We start from the raw sequence: 19,478 nt of genomic DNA on the forward strand, positions 1-19,478 counted from the left end.
AAGGCGATGTAGCGATGGGGCAGAGATTGCAGTGATGCAGCTACAAACCAAAGAGCATCAAGGATTGTCAGTAGCCACCAGAAGCTAGGAAGAATCAAGGAAGTATTTTTCCCTGGAGCTGTCAGAGGGAGGATGGGTCACCTTGATTTTGGACTTTCAGCCTCCAGAACTGAGAGAGAATCAATTTCTGTTGTTTCAAGTACCCCCCCCCCACCGACCCCTACCACCCTGGTCTGCCAAGCGTAGAACACAGTCCAGACTTGACACCCTGAGTGGGAACCCTGGACCCTGGGGTGGGATGTGCAGCCTCCCTGGGCTCTGAAGTGGGTGGGGAAATCTAATGAGGGCAGAGGGACACTGTCCATATCATATCTTTTTCTGGCAGTCTGGCCACTTTGCCAGCATTCAAGAAGGGACCCTTTAAAAAAGTGTCCTCGAAACAATCAATTCTGGAAAAGCTTCAAAATACAACACCACTTCCCACTGTGTCCCTCAACTTTCCCCTCCAGAGGGGAGAGCCTCATTCCCTGTCCATGCTGTACAGGAAAGAACAGAACGCATAGGAGGGCAGTGCTCATCCTCTTCCCTCACAGTGGGCGGGCAGGCATGGTGACAGCCTTTCCCTTAGGACAGGGGCACTTAGAAATCTGGGCCACTTCAGAAACCTCCCAGCAGGAACCAACAGCTGTTTTGGAAGCCTGCACGGAGTTCTGACTTAACCCACCAGCCTGAAAATAGCTTGGTCCTTTTCCCCATGAAAAACAAGGTTTAACAGTAATTAATTTGGCAAACGATGATCGGGCATCCCTGGGAGAACACTGCAGAGACTCCTGTTGGAAACCAAGAAATGTAGGATATAAAGTCCTGTCCTCCAGGGAGCCATTGGTGAAAATGTTAACTAGGGCTTGAATGCTTGGGTTTCCAAAGTGAGTGCTCATATCATCTCAGCCATCTTCCCCATCTTACTGGTGAGAAACCTGAGGCTCAAAGAGGATGAGTGATTTGCCCTAACCTGGGACCCTCCAGGAATCTCACCCAAGATGGGGAGCTGGAACCAGAGTTCAGTTCTAAGTTCTTCCTCTGAGGACACGATATGTATGTACATTCCCAGGGAGAGAGGGAGGAGGGAAGGGGCCGGAGGCAGTGGGAACCCAGGGCCAAAGTTCCAAATCGATCCTTGAGTGGGAGAGGAAGGAGTCTACTGACGTCCCAGCATAGCAGCAAGATGGAAATCCAAGGGCATCCAGCAACCTGTAGGGCAGGCAGGGGGGCGGGCGGGGCAGGAGAGCACAGAGCCTCAGATGTAGGCCTCGGACACTGACTCCAAAGATGTAAGTGAAGGATGGAATATACGAGCCACTCCTCATGATTTTAGAGCCATTAGTGTCCCAAACCGTTCACACAAAACTATCATGGGGTGGGGGTTGGGGTGGGAGGAATTTTAAATCCTGAGGATGGGTCCCATTTCCAGAGATTCTGACTTCATTTGTCAGGTGTGGCCTGGAGCTGTCAGAGCTCCCAGGGGGTGCTGGGGACAGCCAAGGTGGCAAGCCCCTGCTTCAGAGACCTCCCAGTTTTTATAATCCTGCATTGGCGTTTCTCCTCCTTCTCCCCTCCTTTAAAAAATTATACAAGGATCCCAGGAGTTGTAGGCAGGACTTAGAGTTAATATCTGACCAACAGAGGCCTACCTGGGTTTGGGTGAGGAGAGCCAGCCTAAGTGACCCTGTGTATGTGTGTACTGTGTATGTTTAAATATAGGGGAAAATCTACATAGAGTAGAATTGACTCTTTGAAGTTTACAGTTTTATGGCAGGTTTGACAGAGGCATATGATCCTGTAACCATCAACCACAATCAAGATACAGAACAGTTCTATCACCACAAAATAGTCTCAAGGGACACTTTTGAATGTAGTTCCAGTGGCCTGATTGGGGGTAGAGGTTCAAAACCTAAACCCCCCAACTCTCTGCCCCTCTCAAAGTAGCATGTCTCTGGTACCTTCTCCTATTTCTGGTCCAGGCAACTTTCCTGATAATTGGAAGCAGTTATTCCCCCAAAACCAGCTCTGCCTCATTAGAGCCTCTGTTGAAAAAGGCAGGTTGCTAATGTCACTTTTCTTGCTTCTCCTGAGACCAATTTTCCTGAACTACACAACACCCACAGTCAATACCTCACTCAAATGACTTCTGGTGGGAGAAAAAAATTCACCTGTTACCCAAAGCCATCACAAGCACTTTCCTCACACAGCTGTTCCCAGCTCCTGAGACATGATTTAATTGGTCCAGAGGTCACAGGATCTTCTTCAAATTAGGGTCCCACACCAGAAGCTGCCATCTGCACCGGGGACAATCCAGACAAGGCTTTGGAGGACAAACAGTCATCCACTCTTTGAAGCAGCATCAGTTCCTTAGCAGCTGCCTGGTTCCTTTCCAAAGGCAGATGCCCTGGAGGCCGGGGCTCATCTGTACCTCCAAGCCAATTATTTGGGAATCAGGGTGGAATGAACAGAACGAGAAATTCCCACCCTGTCCCTTTCCCTTTTCCAGAGCAGCTGTCATAAGGGTAGAACAGGGTTTCCAAGGCAGGGAGGGGCCTTCGAGATCTTATCTTTCTGATTTTGTGGAAGGAGAACTGCCCACCTAGGGGCCCGGTAGTATGTCAACTCCATCACGCCCTCCCCTGTGATGCTCACGTCACATGAACTCTGACCTCAGTGTCCAGGGCAGGAGGGGGCCCAGGGACAAGCTGAGTGGCAGAAACATGATGAACAAGGAGCGGTGCCTGTGTGGAAGTGTCTTTAACAAAATGTTCCCATGTAGGGAGGACTTGGGAAAAAATGGAGAGGCCAGGGTGGGACTTAGGCTACCTGGTGAAGTCAATGAAACTCCAGCTCAAATGATTCCTCCCCCACAAACTGCTCCTCTAAAAGTCTAAAGTAATGTGTGCTCTGCTCCCGGGACCCTGATGATCCACACTCCCCTGGGCCTTGGAATGACTTCAGTTCAGGCAAAGCCTCCCAGGCAGACCAGGGCTTGGGGCCTTCAAAGGGAGCTGGGTGGCTCCTCTGGACCCCTATTCCACTCCCAACAGACTTGTTTCATTGTGTTTTGTTTTGTGGCTCTGTTTCCTTTTCTTAAGACTATTTTTTTTTAGAGGAGTTTTAGGTTCACAGCAAAATTAAGGGAGAAGGTACAGAGATTTCCCATAAGCTCTCTGCCCGCGCTTATACGTAGCCTCCCCCATTATCAACATCCTCCACCAGAGTGGTACATTTGTTACAACTGATGACCTATCATAGTCACCCAAAGTCCACAGTTTACCTTAGGGCTTGCTCTTGGTGTTGTGCCTTCTGTGGGTTTGGACAAAAGTATAATGACATATATCCACCATTATAGTATCACACAGAGTAGTTTCACTGTTCTAAAAATTCTCTGTGCTCCACCTATTCATCCCACTAGCCTCTGCCCTCCTTCCAACTCCTGGGAACCACTGAGCTTTTTATTGTTGCCTTAATTTTGCCTTTTCCAAAATGTGATATAGTTGGAACCCTACAGCATGTGGCCTTTTCATATTGGCTTCTCTCACTTAGTAACATGCACTTAAGGTTTCTCCGTGTCTTTTCATAGCTTGATAGCTCATTTCTTTTTAGCGCTGAATAATACAATACATCCATTGTCTGGATGTACCAAAGTTTATTTATCCATGCACCTACTGAAGGACATCTTGGTTGCTTCTAAGTTTTAGCAATTATGATTAAAACTGCTATAAACATCCATATGCAGGTTTTGGTATACACCCAACATACTAGTCTTTCGTCGGAGTGGGAAGAGGGAGCCACTGCAACGCCCCTCTTCGACCCTGCCCCGGGCCCATCTGAGACTGTAGCAGAGCTCCTGGTCACTAGAGTCCCCCATGGACCACACTCCTCGCCGACGAAAATACACGTGCCCTCGTTCAGCCTGGGGTGGTCTAATTGCCTCCTGATTTAGAGAATCCTTAAGTCAAAAGCAAATAATACTAGCTGACATTATTGTGCTGTTTGTCCACCTCTGCTTGGAAGACAGGCAGTGCCCGTTGACCACCGAGCCCCCTTGGTTTCCTGGGTCTGTGCTCAGGCTGCTCCACCCCTGTAAACCCTGTCCCACCCAATCCCTGCATGCTCTTCAACAGCTCAGACGACAACTTGTCCACAAAGCTGTCCCCAAGTGCCCCACTAGGAAGCCATGCCTCCTCTCCTCACCCCCTTTTAAATAATCTAATTAAAGAACAGTTTTAGATTTATGAAGAAGTTCCAAGATAGCAGCAAGAGTTCCTAAATACTCCTCACCCAGTGTCCCCTGATGTTAATATCTTAGGTTACCATGGTACATTTGCCAAATGAAAAAACCAACATCGGTACACAACTGTGAACTAAACTTCACACTTTGTCCAGATTTCATTCGTTTTTCCTTAAAGTCCTTTTTCTGTCCCAGGATCCCCTCCAGGATGCACATTACATCTAGCTGTCATTTCTCCTTAGGTTCCCCTGATGTGTGATAGTTCTTCAATCACAGTTTGGGCTTGTTTTTCCTTGTGCTTGGATGGGGTTATGGGTATCTGGGAGGAAGGGTGCAGAGGTGAAGTGCCCCCATCCTCATCATTACACCCTGCCCTTTATTACTTATTGCTTATTACTTATTGCCACATTCTCCTAGCCTCTTTTCTTGCCTCTTTTGTCCAATCTGTCCTCCGCAGAGTGGGTTACAAGACCTACCCACAATCTTAGTAGATGCCTGAGTGGATGCCACATAGCAGGCATTGTTCCAGCCCTGAGGTTCCTAAGATACCACCAGAGAATAATAATTACAATACCAAATGCCTTCTCCTGGGTCCTCAGGTCTTGGGGACCTAAGAGAATCAAGGATCAAGGATGGTCTCCCATCATTGGGTGAGGTCTCAGGCCTCTCTCTGGCTCCCTCTGGTTTTGCCGGTGGGGTGCTCTCTGCGTAGATTGTGGGTATGGCCCTTGTCAGGTGTGTTCCGCCTCAGCTTGGCCCCCTTTGTCACTGAGGATGCCCTCAGAGAGGGACAGCTTGGCTTACTCTCCAAGGGGGAGAAACGGCACCCCTTCCCTCTCCCACTACCAACATGGGCTATGTTTGAGTGGGGTGAGGGGCTGGAGGAGGCAGATATGGGTCAGGAGGCAGTGGGGTGGGGCTGGATGAATCCATTTAGTGCCCTGGGCAAGAAAAGACATCTATTATCTGTCATGCCTCCTCCGTATACCTAACTCCAAATAAAAATCATAAAGCACAATATTTATATGTATGCTGAAATTATAATAACTTCTTAATTATCTGGTTGCCATGGTTCTGCATAGGTCTGTTGAAAGTAAATTTCCCTCCTTCCCTCCGCTTTGTCTCTGCCCCACGAAGCCCAGCTCGGTTGAGAGGTCCCCTTCATTTCTCACTGTCTTCCTAGCACCTCTCCTCCCAGTGTCCCAAAGCCCAGGACACCCTCATTCTTTCTCCTCTGGCTCTTCCATGCGCCCACAGTTCCCCTTCGACCATGTTGAGACCGGTTGTTTTTCAAAGGCAACATTGTAAAGATCTTGGATGCATTCCCTTCTGAGAGAGAAGAGCAGCGTTCAGCTCCCCGCCTCCCTCAAAGCCAGGGTTCCTCAACTGCAAATGTTTCAGCAAAGGCATGCCCAAGAAGCAATAAAGATGGCACAGCCCATCAAAGAGACTAAGGGGCATTCTAAACCAGCCGAAGGCCACAGTCAGTCCACAAACCAGCCCACGGCATTACTTCATTCTCGATGGGTGAGTCTGGCTCACACTTCCCCTTCGTTCATGCCCTAGACAGAGGGTGCTGGAGCCACTCTTCTGGCTCGAGAGCCCATTGGGTGCATCTCTTCCCGACTTTATTCAGTGGCATCATGTCAACAGCTTGAAATGGGCCGTGGTGGGAGTGATTACACCACAGCAAACAGCAAACGCTACAACTCAGGGCCCCTGCTCTCCCCAGAGCTGGTGACCAGTTAAACATACACCAGCCTACCCCTGCCTTGAGGCCAGGTTTCCCACAGTGACAAATCAGCACCACAACCTTTTTCCAAAAAAAACGATCAGCGGGGGCTCCCTGCTCCTCAAATGCTCCACAGAAACCCCCTTCTTCCTGCAGATTCTCTAACTCCATAGGCAAACCTCTGGCATCCTCCTTCCTAGCCGCACATCCTTGGGTAAGTCCCAGGTCTTCGCTGGCCCTCTGGTCCCCCATGCATAAAACAGGGACAGTACTATCTACCCCATAGGCAGGTGGCATCTAACGGGGCTTTAGAATGGGCCTGTGCCACTGTAATAAGTGACCTCCAGGCAGTGTTGAGTCTATGCCTCTCTCCTCTGGAGGGAGAAGGTTTTCCTCTTCCCTACCACCAGCACCTCAGGTGGGGCTCCATGTCCGCAGGATGAAATTCTACTTCTCCCTCAAGGCTTAGACTGGAAACCACTTCCTTCATGCAGCCTTCTCAAATTTCCCAGATTGGGATCCATCCCTTTTCCCACAGCTGTTGGTTCCTCCATTTCTGGGTTTATTGCAATGTGCTTTGCCTTGGAGGAGCATCAGCTCTTGATCATCATTGTAACCTCACAAGTACCTAAGATGCAGTAACCCTGAGGTTTCCACACTTTACTGAGTGGAAAAATCACTTGAAGAGTTGGCTACTCTGATAGATATCCAGACCACTGCCAGAGATTCTGATTCATTAGGTCTGCGGTGGGGCCCAGAAACCTGTATGCTTAACAAATACCCCAGGGGATTCAAATGCAGGTGGTATGTAGACCACACTTAAACCAGCATGGCAGCATGGAAACGCCCATGAAATAAACACAGGAGGACGTTGAGACCCTGGGGAGGGGGGAGGGGGAAGTAACTTGTCCAAGATCACACAGCTGGAGAGTGATAAAGCCAGGGTTCAGACCCAGTTGCAGTCAGAGGTGCACATACTCTGTACATATTCTTTGGGAAGGAGAACACACCATGTGGGCCACTTGTACAGCTCTAAACTCTAAGGCTATGCTGGTGGCCATTGTGGGCTTTCTTCCTGTAAAGGAGCTAAACGATTTCAGGAAAACATGTGCACACATGCACACACACCCCTTTAAACTGCTGTTTCTCAGAGGGTCTGCCCCAGCAGACGGCCCTCCTCCTACTCAGTCATACTCCTCAGCTACATTGGTAAGGTGTCAGATTAATTGCCAGATGTTGCCGACATCACCTCTGATGAAGAATCAGCCTTCTGCCCCAACACTGAGAAATACAGAGATGTCAAGGTCCGTGTCTGCTTTCCCCCTCCCCACGTCCCCAGCAAGGTAGCTTCGATGAAGTCCTGGAAGGTGCCAGGTGCGGAAATAAGTGAAGACTACCCAAATGAGAACAAAGGCTATTTATTCAGAGCTTGCTATATAGCAAGGGAGTCAGCACTTGCCTTTGGCAGAGACTCAAAGGCAGGCGGGGGAGTGGGAAAGCTGTGTAGTGGAGAAAGGGAAGGTTTCAGGTGTGTCCTGATTGGAGGCTGTGGGCAGAGGGAGCTGGAGGTGGGCTAACTAGAAGCCGGGCGTCCTATGTGATTGGTTAGGGGAGCATATTTGGCCTTCTGTGATTGGTCCTAAGTTGGAAGGAAGACACACATTAGGGAAGCTGGCAGTTATTGATTGTAATGTCCCAGTCATTTTGGGCAGAATGTTACGAGCCTTGTGGGTTGGCTTCCTGAGCTGGTGGCAGCAGATTGTGGGTCAGAGTTCTATTTTTACATGTGGTCCAGCTGCCTGCATTTGTACATTTAATCACTCACAGGGAATTCAATTCCCAGCACATCTCCTCAGCCATTCAGCCCTGTCCTTACTTCCCACAGAACAATCCAGGGTCAGACTTTCCCCGACTCGTGAGATGTCTTCCCCCAACCCCCTAAGCTCTCAGTGCCCAGAGGGCAGAGCTGAGAGGAGTTCAAGCAGAAATGCCACCTCTTTGGGGGCTCAGGGTGGAGCTCTGCTCCCATTCACGTCCCAGTACATCATCAGAGATGTCTATGGAGGAAAATCCACCTGCTGAGTCACCAAGAACCCCCGTGACCCACCCCACCCCCATTTCCTCTAATACTGTTCAGACACAGTCAATGACCTTTAAGTTTTCACTCTGGGGCCTCTGAGGAGGGAAATTTTGCACAAAGGACCTCTTGACATCATTAATTGTGGAGTAAACAGATTTCCGAGGGACATTCTACCCTCTCATTTCTTTTCACAGACAATCCTCCGGGTGGTTCATGCAAGGAACCTGGGAGTCATCTGTCAAAGTTCCTCCCACACTCAGTTCAGTCTTTTCCCAAGTCCTGTCAATTCTCCCTCCAGAATCTTTCTCAATTCTGTCCAATTCCCAGCTCTCTCATCCCCACTGCCCTCCCCCCCAATCCAAACCTGCAGCATCTGTCACCTGACTTTGCAAAAGCTCCCTATGAGTCTCCAGGGTAAATTTCAGTGAGCCAAAGCTAGCAAACTCTGTTTAAAAAAGAAATACAAAAAGGTAATTTTTTTATAAAGAAAGAAGAAGGGAGGGTTCATGTTCTCCTCCAGGCTTGAGAAGGAAACCTCGCAAGTACTTATCACTTTTAGAGGATAAAGATGCCATTTTAAATATTATTATCAGAGTTCTCAATTAAGACAAGAGACATCTTAGAGGTTAAAAGGCATGGACATATATACACTACCAAATGTAAAATAGATAGCTAGTGGGAAGCAGCCGCATAGCACAGGGAGATCAGCTTGGTGCTTTGTGGCCACCTAGAGGGGTGGGATATGGAGGGTGAGAGGGAGGGAGACGCAAGAGGGAAGAGATATGGGAACATATGTATATGTATAACAGATTCACTTTGTTATAAAGCAGAAACTAACACACCATTGTAAAGCGATTATACTCCAATAAAGATGTTAAAAAAAAAAAAAAGGTACTTATAGGGCAGAGCAACCATCTCCAAAATCCAGGCATCTTAGAGAAGACCTTGTCAGAAACAGCATTTGCAAAGACAGTTTTAAGATGTAGAATAGTATCTGCTTTGCTAAGGCAAAGGAGGTTTGCCTAAGCTGCAGGAAAGGAGGCAATATCTTTCTTTCTTAGTGCAATGAGAATTCTTTCCCCAGCAGTTAGAAGGACCTGCAGTTTCAAGATCAAGCACTAGAACTTGATCAGTAAACAGAAGAAACAGTTTGCCTAAGTAATTCAAAACTTGTGGGAAAACAAATGGCAGAAAAAGAATGCTGACCCATGGAATGTGGTGCAGAGGTGAAGTGTAGCCTCTGTGTCCTGCTTCCCTCCTCCCCCTGCAGCTCCCTCCCCACTCAGCAACCAGAGGGATCTTGTGAACGTGACCATGTCCCTCCTCTGTTGTTTAAATACATCACTTGCCTGTGGGACCCACTGTTTGTTGAGCCAAGACGCCACCCTGCTGGGGATGCCGAGGTTCTGTATATCCTGTCCCCTCCAATCCCTGCCTCTCCAGCGGACTTTCCTATCCCTGTTCCCCTCACTAACTGGGCACCAGCCCCACTGGTCTGCCTTCAGATCCCAGAAACTCCAAGTTCCATCCAGCATTGAGGCCTCACATACCTGTCCCCGTGCCTGGAACACTGTCCCTGTGCCTGGCCCACTCATGTTCACCTGTCAGGTCTCAGCTTAAATGGTTTATCGCAAAGAAGCCAGCTTGGACCCCTGTCCACCTCCAAAAAACCAAAACCAAATGATATTTTTCTGTTACATCCTTTCATGGCTCCCTAAACTTTCATAACAATTGTCAAAATTTAAATATGTGTAACATATAATAGATATTTATTTTTGCTTCTTTATTTTATATGTCTCCCCTCTGAACTGTAAAGTTCATGAAGGCTGGAGTGCTATCTGATTCTTTTCAACACTGTATCCTCATCAATAGTACTCAATAAAAATACTAACAGTCAACATTTACTAAATGCTTATAATGTACCTGTCCCCGTTCTGAGTGCTTTAAGGAAATTAACAACATTTAACAATATTTATTGAGCAATGGTTATTGAGCTAGGCTTGGTCATAGGTGCTGAGGATACATCAGAGAACAAAACAGACAAAAGTCACCACCTCAAGGAGTGGATATTTGAGTGGAGAAGACAGACAAGAAACAAGATAAATAAGTAAATTACTTGACATAGTACAAGGTGATAAGTGCTAAGGTGAAAGATAGTACAAGGAAGAGGGTTGAGCAAGCATATGAGATGCATATTTTGCATGTCTCGTAGCTGAGGAAACTGAGGTGGAGAGAAGTTAAGGAACTTGTTCAAAATCTAATCCTTTGGCTATTAAGTGGCAGATTCAAAATTGAAACCCAGGTTCGGATACCACATGACTAACCACTGTACTCTCCTGCCTCTCAAAATAGGAACTCAGTAAGATTGGATGGAGCAGTGAAAGAATGAATCTAGGGGTTACCTGTGCTATTCAGAGACCTAGCATGCACATGTGGAGGGACCACTATGGTTTCGACAACTGGTTTCCAGACTATGCTTCTTGGAGACTTAAGGTCCACAGAGACCCTCCAGGGGCCACTGCAGGAAAGAGGGAGCAGGCAGCCAAGAACACAGGGCTCCCAGCCCCTCTCCTGCCTCCAGCAGGAGCAGCTCTCCTTTTATCTGTCCTATATTGGGCTTCCAGGTGATCTGCCTTTTGAAGAAAGAATAAATGTTTTAAAAAGATGTTTTAAAAACATCTTTTCTAGACAAAAGCATAATTAAAGCAATTAGCATAGTCAAAGTCAATGTTAGCGCTGGCTAGAGTGGTAGACATAGCGAGCCCAACCCCTTCATTTTACTGAGTTGGAGAGTGAGGTCGAGAACAATGACATGACTTACCCAGAGTCATGTAGCCAGCGACAGAGTTGAGCACTAGGACTCCCGTCTCCAGTCCAATCTCCTTCCCTCTGCACCACCACTGTTGACAAAGATGACTGGGCAGCAGGGAGGAGAGTAGGGCTGGCACTGGCCCCGCTGAGGCTGCTGTGTGGCGCTGGTTAACGATCACCAGTCCCATTTCCTCTTCTCCATGGGCATGTGGCCAGCCTACATTTCCAAGTGTTCCTTACATAGACTTTTCCCAGCCTCCCCTGAGATCGTGTGGCCTTTTGGTTGAGTCTTTGCTAATAGAAAGTGAGCAGAAGTGACAAAGCATCACTTTCAGGCCTGGTCCATAAAACCCTCCCACATGGGGTCACCCATGCCCTTTCTCCATCTACTGCCTTGACTTAGAGGAAGCCACCCGTCGAAAGTGACAAAACCGTAGGACGGAGACGGCCTGGGTCCCTAAATCACCACTTGGAGGGGAGCCACTGCCAATCAGAAACATTTGTTTTAGGCTTTGGGTGAATGAAAAATAAATTCCTATCATGTTTGAGCCGCTGTATATTGTTAGGTTTGTTCCAACAGCTTTCATGACCTTAACTAACCAGCTACGATCTTCAATCAACAGCCCTCAGGATCTCTTCTCTGCTTTTTAAGATGAGGATTATGTTATCCATCTCTGGGATTGTTGCAGGATGATGTGGAATGCCCAGCATGAGGCCCAGCTCAACACATGACAATGGGGATAAGTCATTAAAAGGTAATGCTGGGCTTCCCTGGTGGCGCAGTGGTTGGGAGTCCGCCTGCCGGTGCAGGGGACACGGGTTCGTGCCCCGGTCCGCGAGGATCCCACGTGCCGCGGAGTGGCTGGGCCCGTGAGCCGTGGCCGCTGGGACTGCGCGTCCGGAGCCTGTGCTCCGTAGCGGGAGAGGCCACAGCGGTGAGAGGCCCGCGTAATGCAAAAAAAAAAAAAAAAAAAGGTAATGCTGCTGGAACTGCCAGATATTCAGAACCACATTCCAAGAAGACTGAGAGAGGAAGAAAGGAACATAGCTGCCTCTGATAATAAGGATATCTCAAAAATGACAGGTTGTGATTATATTTGAGCCTAGCAGAAAAATGGAAAAAAACAAACAAACAAAAAAACCAAAACAGCGAAATATAGTGGTTGAATCCCAGGCTTTGGAGTCTGACAGAACTAAATCTTAGTTCCTGGCTTACTGTATGACTTTGACAAATCTTTTAACTTCTTGGAGTTTCAATTTGCTCTTGAAGAAATCGACTAACCCCAGGGTGAGGGAATCCAAGGGTGTTAATGAGGACCCTTGGTTGCAGGCAACAGTATCTGTTCTAGCTAAGAAATTTATAAGGGAGAATAGAAAACTTACAGAATCATTATAGGGGCTGAGGAAACTGGCTCTGGACTGAGCTTCCAGGAACAACTGCCAAAACCACAGTGCCAAACTGGGCCACCAAGAGAACTGTTCCTGGGCTTCCCTGGTGGCTCAGTGGTTGAGAGTCCGCCTGCCGATGCAGGGGACATGGGTTCGTGCCCCGGTCTGGGAAGATCCCACATGCCGCGGAGAGGCTGGGCCTGTGAGCCATGGCCGCTGAGCCTGCGCGTCCGGAGCCTGTGCTCCGCAACGGGAGAGGCCCCAACAGTGAGAGGCCCGCGTACCGCAAAAAAAAAAAAAAAAAAAAAGAACTGTTCCTCTGCTTAATTAGGAAACTGCAGGATCAGGAAGCGAACTCTACAGTTGCTGACTTAAGAACCATGCCACCTCTAGACCAACCTGTGCCAGGAAAATTGAGCCTTGGATCCTGCTTCTCTGCTCAAGTAACTCAGTTGTAAATCAAAGTCTCATAGGAGAACAACTGGAGACAAGCTTTTAGGGGGTCTGGAAAATGCCTAGCTTTCCAGTCTTTGCAGTGTAGGAAGATATTTTAGAAAGAGGTAGGAAAGGGTGTTGGGTAAGCCAATAATTCTATGGAAAACAGAACAGTGTCTGGCACATAGAAGGTGCTCAATACGTTTTAACTAGAGTTAGCAGAGCTTAGTTGTTAAGGGCCTAACCTCTGCAGCCATACTGCCTGGGTTCAAATCCTGGCTCCACCACTATTAGTGTGTCACATTAGTAGCCTACTTCCCATCACTATATTTCACCTTACACATCACACAGTTAGGCTTGTTTCAGTTTACTCATCATAAAATAGGCATATTATAATAGGTCATATACCTTACAGAAGCACTTAGAGAAGTGCCTGGTCATTGATCGTCAATTAATACTAGCTGCTACCAGCACTGTCCTGGTCTTCATGGCTCCAAAGGGTAATTGCATTTACTAGAGGCCTCTGTGACACCACATGGGCATCCAAACTCAGCTGACTCTGCAGGTCAGCTTTGCCTCTCATTTGAACATCTCATTCTTTTCCTCTATTGACTCAAAGAGCCTGATGATAATAAACAGGAACAGCTAGGCCCTCCGTTAATTGCATTATTCATGGTATTGCACTGGTTCTCACAATATCCCTTTGGAGATTGGTATTGTCATCCCCAGTTTACAGGTTAGGAAACTGAGGATCTGTGGTGTTAAGGCCCTTAACACCTAAGCTCTGCTAACTCTAGTTAAAACGTACTGAGCACCTTCTATGTGCCAGACACTGCTCTGTTTTCCATAGAAGTATTGGCTTACTCAACACCCTTTATTACCTCTTAAATCCATAATTTCAGAAGAGGAAGAGAAAAGTGGAAGTGCTTCCTTTTCCCCAATAATCTTAGGAAGAAAACCTAGTAGTACTAGTTCACCTAAGGCCTTAACACCTCCTCCTTCTGTGGATCCAAACTACCCAATGAGAGAGACACCATCTCTGAATAGAATGATCATAAATAGTGCTGCTTCTCCAAAACAGGCACCAATACTCAATCCTTCTAAGGTTACAAATGAAGGACTTGGCCTTGCAGGTGCAGCTTCTGGAACTAACAGCTCTCCTAGTAGTCTAAAAGATTGTCTCCCTAAATCAGCACAACTTTTCAAGTCTGTTTTTGTGAAAAATGTTGGTTGGGCTACACAGTTAACTAGTGGAGCTGTGTGGGTTCAGTTTAATGATGGGTCCCAGTTGGTCGTGCAAGTAGGAATGTCTTCTATTAGTCATACATCTCCAGATGGTCAAACAACTAGGTATGGAGAAAATGAAAAATTACCAGAGTACATCAGACAGAAATTACAGTGTCTTTCTTCCATCCTTTTGATGTTTTCTAATCCAACTCCTAGTTTTCATTGATTAAAGCTCCTTTTAGATATATAAGTTTAATAAATAACGTTTTTGTTGGCTTTCAAGTGACTTTTTTTTATTTTAAAAAACTTCTTCAGAAAGCCTTTCTATAAAAGAGAATTTTAATCTATACCATAACGGATGTATTCTAATGAGAGAACAAAGCAGAATGAAACTTGAGTCACTTACAAAATGTAGTGGTAGTAGACTAAAATAGGACTACTCTGAATCTGAACTGTCCTCTCAGAGAGTAGAGAGCAATAAGCTTTGGAGTTAGTACTCAATGGGCTTTGAGTTATGTACTCAAAGATGTAAGTAAACTGAAAGTAAAAGAATGGAAAGAGATATACCATGCAAACAGCAACCATAAGAGAGCTGGAGTGGCTATGCAAATGTCAGACAAAATAGACTTTACAACAGAAATGTTACTAGAGTTAAATATGAATTTTTTATAATGATAAAAGGGTCATTCCATCAGGAAGATATAACAATTATAGTTATATATGCACCTAACAAGAGAACCCTAAAATACTTGAAGCAAAAACTAACTGAATTGAAGGGAGAAATAGACCATTCAACAATCATACTTGGAAATTTCATTACCCCACTTTCAATAGTGAATAGAACAACTATTCACTATTGGAAACTGGGTAACTTTTGCTCTGCTTCTTAACTTGTGTGAGACCCAGTCTTGTCATCTGCAAAATGGAGATTATAATGCCTATTATTGTGAAGAGTGAGATGGTATACATGAAGCTCATGGCAACATTCCTGTTACACTAAAGAGAATCAACAAAAACTTAAGGGCAATGACAATGAGCCATTCCAAGCTGCAAACCCAGCGTGTGCTGAAGGGCCCTTCAAACTTTTTGAAAGCGACCTTTAGAGACATCCTAAAGCAACTCATCTCTTTTTTCATCTAGAAGTTTAGAGATTGGTTTTTTAAAGTTCTGTAGCATTATCCCGATTTTAATGGGTGTCTCCTTGGCTGTCCTTTAAACACAAAGCCACCTGCTGTCTCTGCTCCATCCCCATTCCCCCCGCTCCCATTAATACTCCTCTCCAGTTTGACACTGAACTTGAAGAAAAGATGAGAGTTTCCTTTGTGGACATGAGAATTGTGTTGTTCCAACAAAAGCTGGCAGACTCCTCTTTGGATGTGTTGACAGCATTTTGATCACCTAGACATGCGCTAAAAACTTGAACATGTCTAGTTTTTAATTGCCTTGCCCACCCACACAGAAGCTGTTTGGAGCATTAATCTGGGCTGTTTAGTACTTCTGAATTGCACCTCTACTGACGTAAACAGAACCACAGCTCTTTGTTGAGATGAGAGAAGACTTTAAATTTCTTGTTCTTCTCTGGTACGAATTTCTCAAGAAATTATCACCAAAGAGCCCTTCCACTTCATAATTACAAAGGATATACAAAACCACAAAGAAGAGATTAAACTACAAAGATGAGGTCAGAAATAAAAGAAGAGGGGAGGGAGAAAATGTAAAAGAAAGAGGTGATGGGGGAAAATAGTTATTTAATAGGATCAATGCCAACATAATCATAAATAAGAGGAGTGTTGAAGGGGGCAGATATGCACCTTGTGCATCTCCTATGCATCAGCCACTGTGTCAGAGTGAACTGGAATCAAGAAGACTTTTAATCTGAGCTGGTACCACCCCTGCAGGTGGCTGAGAGGGAGGCCATTTATAGCCACTTTGGCAACACTTGCAGGGACAGAAAAAGTCAAATTCATCTTGCCACAATTATACCAGGGGTATGATAGTCATGCTCAAGGCAGGCAGACATTTTCCTCATATTGAGGCTGGACCTACCTCTGAGGGGAACAAGGACAATGCTTGCCTTGGTGAAGTTGCTTGCTTCTTGGATAACTTAGTGGGGAAATTGGCTACAGATATCATGGATGGGGAGATTGGAATGGAATCAGAGAATCTACCATCATCCCTAGGAAAGGGGCCAGAGAACATCAATTAGTTTCCAGCTAAAGTTCAAGGTGCCCATACTTGCAAGACACAACAAGAGATGGAGGGAGGCAAAGGCTTTCCCCCTTTGGCATTCATCAATGGCAGCACAAAGTGTGCCCTCCTTTCTCTCTTCCATGGACTACCATAAAAGACTAGCTCTCCCTTGCAATTATTGTGGAGGAGTCCCATGTGCTGGATAAACATACCTGCTAAGTTACCTGCTTCTTCCTTCTCAGCCTGTTGTGAAGTGGTACCCAGGGTGGTAACACGTTGCATCATGTTGTTTTGCATCTTTCCTTATCCCTGCCCCCCTTCTCTTTTTCCCCACTCTCACCACCCTGGGCTAGACACTTCTCAAACAATTAATGTCCATTTTTTTGGCATCTTAGTGCCCCGACCAGGGATAGAACCCGAGACCCCTGCAGTGGAAGAGCGGAGTCTTAACCACAGGACCGCCAGAGAGGTCAATGTCCATTTTTTGATTGGGTTGTTTTTTTGTTGTTGAGTTGTATGAGCTGTTTGTATATTTTGGAAATTAAGCCCTTGTCAGTCGCATCATTTGTAAATATTTTTTTCCCATTCTGTAGGTTGTCCTTTTGTTTTGTTTATGGCTCCCTTTGCTGTGCAAAAGCTTGTAAGTTTGATTAGGTCCCATTTGTTTATTTTTGTTTTTATTTCTATTGCCTTGGGAGACTGACCTAAGAAAACATTGGTACGATTTATGTCAGAAAATGTTTTGCCTATGCTCTCTTCTAGGAGTTTTATGGTGTCATGTCTTATGTTTAAGCCATTTTGAGCTTATTTTTGTGTATGGTGAGAGGGTGTGTTCTAGCTTCATTGATTTACATGAGACCTAAATAGACATTTCTCCAAAGAAGAAATACAGATGGCCAATAGGCACATGAAAAGATGCTCGACATCACTAATTATTAGAAAAATACAAACCAAAACTACAATGAGGTACCATCTCACACCAGTCAAAATGGCCATCATTAAAAAGTCTACAAATAACAAATGCTGGAGAGGGTGTGGAGAAAAGGGAACCCTCCTACTCTGTCGGTGGAAATCTAAGTTAGTGCAGCCACTGTGGAAAACAGTATGGAGGTTCCTCAGAAAACTAAAAATAGCATTACCATATGATCCAGCAATCTCACTCCTGGGCATATATCCAGACAAAACTATAATTCAAAAAGATACATGCACCCCTATGTTCACAGAAGCACTATTCACAATAGCCAAGACATGGAAACAACCTAAATGTCCATCGACAGATGAATGGATAAAGAAGATACAACGGAATACTGCTCAGCCATAAAAAAACCCAACAAAATAATGCCATTTGCAGCAAAATGGATGCAACTAGAGATTATCATACTAAATGAAGTCAGTCAAACAGAGAAAGACAAATACCATATGATATTACTTATATGTGGAATCTGAAATATGACACAGATGAACCTATCTATGAAACAGAATCACATACAGAACAGACTGGTGGTTGCCAAGGGGGAGGGGATTGGGGGAGGGATGGAGTGGGAGGTTGGGGTTAGCAGATGTAACCTTTTATATATGGAATGGATAAACAAGGTCCTACTGTATAGCACAGAGAACTATATTCAATATCCTATGATAAACCATAATGGAAAATAATATAAAAATGTAGATGTATGTATAACTGAAGCACTTTGCCATGCAGCAGAGATTCACACAACAATGTAAATCAACTATACTTCAATTAAAAAATATTGATTAAAAAAGAAAAAAACAAAACAACCAATTAATGTCAATGTTTTAGTCTTTGCTTCTGGCTCTGCTTTCCAGAGGCCTAAGCTAAGAAACCCTTCTCATTATCTTGTCTCATGTTCACCCAGGTATTTGATCAAGTCCAGATTATCCAAACCCTTAAAGAATCTGGAAGTGACTGTTCTTCCTTCCAAATTGAGAACAGTTTGTGCTCGGTTGTAGTATCAGTCACATAAAATAAAAAAGGATATAAAATAAAAAAGGAAATGAGGCAGGGAAAGAGTCAAAGCCACATAAAATTTTACAACCATGCACTGAAACCTTTCTCTGTAAGGTAGATCCTTGTATTTTCCCATTTTGCAAGTGACAAAACTGAGACTCAGATGTTTTATAGCTTAAATGATTGAACTGGAACTCTTCTCCCATTTTCTGAATGCTCATTCCTCTCCTGGTACCTCTCAGGACCGTGTCTTAAATCCCCACTCCAGTAAGCTGCCAGGAGACAGCAGTGGGGTCTCCTCACACGTAGTCAGTGTGGGCCTGGGTAGAACTTCAATGGCTGGATACCCGGTACGAGTGAGCTGGCCATGGCCCCGACCCATGCCAAGCCCATCCTCTCTTCTCTTCCAAGAGCTGAACTTCTGCCTAGAGTTTCCTCAGTGGGGAAAATGATGCTGAGTCAAATCCTCCTACCAGGGCTCCCTCAGAGCCCGGGATCGGGGTGTTTGCAGGCTTGCAGAAGAGCTCACGAAACTGAAACCCAGTTCTCTGACAGTGGCTCCTCTTTGACAAAGAGATTAGCAAGCTGCCCTTTGCTGCTGCTCCTCCTCCATGATCACCCCGTTGACTTCTGATCATTGCACTGTCAGCCCCAGGCTAGAGAGAACAGCGCCCACTCTAATCAGCTGTCTGCTATTTACAGATGTCGCTCTTAAGGTTTTACTGGGGAGAGATGCTCGTAATACGTGTGGATTTCTTTACCTCATGCTACCTAAAGTCTGATCCCACACCAGCACCATCAGCATCATCTGGGAATTTGTTAAAAAATGCAGACTCTCAGGCTCCACCTCTGACCCACGAGATCAGAATCACAGCTGATAGGGCCCAAAAATCTGTGCTTTAGGGCTTCCCTGGTGGCGCAGTGGTTGAGAGTCCGCCTGCCGATGCAGGGGACACGGGTTCGTGCCCCGGTCTGGGACTATCCCACATGCCGCGGAGTGGCTGGGACCGTGAGCCATGGCCGCTGAGCCTGCGCGCCCGGAGCCTGTGCTCAGCAACGGGAGAGGCCACAACAGTGAGAGGCAGGTGTACTGCAAACAAACAAACAAAAAAATCTGTGCTTTAACAACCTCTCCAGGTGATCCTTATGTGCCTTAAAGTTGGAGAATCACTGCTTTTACTGACTTCCTTTGTCCCCTCCTTAGCACAAATGTTGAGAATTAGTTAAATTACCAAAGTGCCTTCTTAGGACAATTGGAGAGGCGGTGTGTGGAGTGGGCGGAGATCTGGAATCCAGCAGAGCATCTCTTGCTCCTCTCTCTTCCACGTGCACTGTGCCCATGAACTAACCTTTCTGAGCCTCAGAT

Source organism: Phocoena phocoena, chromosome 10 (assembly GCF_963924675.1).
Source record: "Phocoena phocoena chromosome 10, mPhoPho1.1, whole genome shotgun sequence".
In the NCBI taxonomy this organism is placed as follows: Eukaryota; Metazoa; Chordata; class Mammalia; order Artiodactyla; family Phocoenidae; genus Phocoena; species Phocoena phocoena.